Consider the following 2765-nt stretch of genomic DNA (forward strand, 5'->3'; position numbering starts at 1 on the left):
GCTTGAAAAGTTGTGTATCCATGTTTTCCTGTAACGTCGAAGAGAATGACAAAACAATAAAACGTCTCCTCGTGAGCGAACTCGTTTCGTAAAAAATAGTCTATTTATTCACGACATACACAAGACCCTTGCGAGACGATCTTCCAACGTGCTGACCCGACGCTCACCGTCGTCGCCGGTCTGCACCGTGACGTCGAGGGATGTGTGGAGAAGCCAGTAGCGACGGACGATAGGTCGGTTGAAACCCGCGTTGATGAGACACGGGTCGACTGTCTCTCCTCGTCTATACTTCTCCAGCAGCTCGAGCTTGTAATCTACGAAACGCTTCATTTTCTTTGCAACCTTCCCACTGACGGTGAACAGACGTAAGGGTATCGTCTTGAGAATCGAGCGAAAGTCTCCCTCGCAGCTATCGCCGTGAATATAATGGCGTAATCGCAGCAAGTCCCGATACATTCGTGTTTGCACAAAGGTGGCAAACCTCTGCTCGGGCGTCATCATGACTGAGACGGAATGAGAGTAGACAACCTTTTTTTATTTCTCGTTACACATGAATTAGGCTCCAGCTTTGGTTTCGTAGCCGGGAAGGCAGCCCAAATACGGACGAAGGCTCGAGTCTAACCAATGGCTGGGGTTTCTCGACCAGAGTCCACCGCAACGACAGGTAGTCAGTTGATCGCCGATTCGCAAAAAGAAGGTCTTTGGAGGAGGCTTGAAGGTTAGGACCAGGGGTAGATCTCCCGTCAGTAGCCATTCGTAATCTGCAACGAAAGGAGTGTGAGAAACGCGTGTTTTTTTAACTCAAACACACACACACGTACAATCTTCTTCAGTCACAGAGTGACACTGATGGTCCATCTTCTCCATCTTCCTTCAATAGTCGAAGTCCTTCGCAACGTACGTCGAACGGTACCGTCCGACAGCCGAGAAACGGGCGAATCAATCGGTCCGTCCAATGCTTTTGCTCTGAAAAAATGTGAACGATTATAGAACGTATTAAAAAATAACGAGGAAGCGTACCTTTGGACCACAATCCACCACAATTGGTACAGAAGAAGCGGGCGCTGCCAATCTCCCGAAATATGTGAGGCGGGAAAAAACCGACTTCACGCGCAGCAAAAGTGTTGTACACTGGAAACGAAACTCTTCAAACATTTCGGCGATGATGACGTCATGGGTATTACTTACGAGGATCTACCAAGCTGATCATGATGGAATGACGATCGACCATGCGCTTCGACATTTATAGTAAAGCTTTGCCTCTCACTCTCTATGACGTCATTGAACGTGTTTGAACATGTTAAGACATGTTTGAACATGTTTGGACGTGTTCAGACACGGACGGCGAAGTCGCCCCTGGACACACTCGTTCCTCTCTCTTCCTCTCTATGACGTCATTGAACGTGTCTGAACATGTTTGGACGTGTTTGAACATGTTGTGACGTGTGTAGACACGAACCCCGCAATACGAAAAACATCACGCAGTACGAATTAGACTAGTGGTTAGTGTGTCGCGTCCAGTGTAGAAGGATCCTGGGTTCGAATCCCACTCTGGGTCTTCTCGTCGTCATATACAAGTCGGCCAAGAGTGTTAGCTAGAAAATAGTGTAATGTTTTATTCAACGTCGATGGTATTATCATTGTCATATGCGACATCGCAAAAAGGCGCGAAAGACGGAAGGCGGGGTGGTCAAAGTACAGACGACACCGTTGCAATGCGAGGAGGAGGAGAGCGGTGTAGCGACTATAAAAGGTGCGCTGGTTCTACGACGATTGATCGAAAGCCCACGAGGGGCACCCATCCACGACAAGAGGCGTTTCGTGGACCAAAATGTAAGTCGCTGCTGTGAGAGTGTATTCTATGTATAGCATTGTTTTTTCAGGAACCAATCCCTACTAAAAAAACCTATAAATAATTCATATAGGTCCTGCATAAAACTATGTAGGATGGTACAGGATCCTATAAAATCCTTATAGGTTATTTAGGAACCTATAAAACTTCTGTGTAGGTCATTATGGGATCCTATACGACCCCATGCAGGAGTCATGCAGGAGCCATAAGGTCCTATATAACTCCTGTGTAGGTCATTACGGGATCCTACACGAACCCATGCAGGAGTCATGTAGGACCATGCAGGACCCATAAGTTCCTGTATAGAGGATATAGGGGTTACATGGGGTCCTATATGCAGATCATGCAGGAGTCATATAGGGTCATATACTGCCACACAGGAGAGCCATCATGTCGACCAGTTATGAATCACAGAAAACTCCGAAACATAACGTGCAGCAACACACATCCGCCCACTGAAAATCAAAATTGTTAGTGCTTAAAATAACTGATGCTGCATTCATTTGTGGAACATGCATAAGAGTCCATTATTATTGTCGACCGAACAAGCAATGATGAGTGTACTCCTTGCACACATTTGGGCATATTACGGTACTTAAATACTCTTTACATCAGATATATGCAGATTTCAACTGAATGCACGCCTAGAGGTGGCGGTTATTTTTTTACCCATGAGTCACTTGAAAACCCGAAGCTATAAGAAAGTGTAGCCACCCACTGCAAATGGATATACAATTTTTTTATGTTTAAAGAACTCATAGTGCATTCAGAACATACATATAGTACATATATACAAAACATATATACAGTATGACAAATTGGGGATTTGCAGAGATGGGCCCATGGAGAACAGAAAAATATTGAGTGGTATTGACATATGTGCAACTACAGCATATGTGCAGAAAGGTACCTG

The 2765-nt window shown here is 45.4% G+C and overlaps 1 long non-coding RNA gene across 1 annotated transcript; it reads right to left on the reverse strand.

Annotated features, from left to right (window-relative positions):
• Positions 1 to 496: 496 nt before the first annotated feature.
• On the reverse strand, positions 497 to 1193 carry LOC135390211 (uncharacterized). Its single transcript, XR_010421776.1, has 3 exons — positions 1021 to 1193; positions 822 to 966; positions 497 to 761 (listed from the first exon to the last, which is right to left on the reverse strand). It is a non-coding gene; the product is annotated as an uncharacterized LOC135390211 (long non-coding RNA).
• Between the last annotated feature and the right edge of the window lie 1572 nt (positions 1194 to 2765).

The sequence above is a fragment of the Ornithodoros turicata genome, chromosome 3 (genome assembly GCF_037126465.1).
Source record: "Ornithodoros turicata isolate Travis chromosome 3, ASM3712646v1, whole genome shotgun sequence".
Classification (NCBI taxonomy): domain Eukaryota; kingdom Metazoa; phylum Arthropoda; class Arachnida; order Ixodida; family Argasidae; genus Ornithodoros; species Ornithodoros turicata.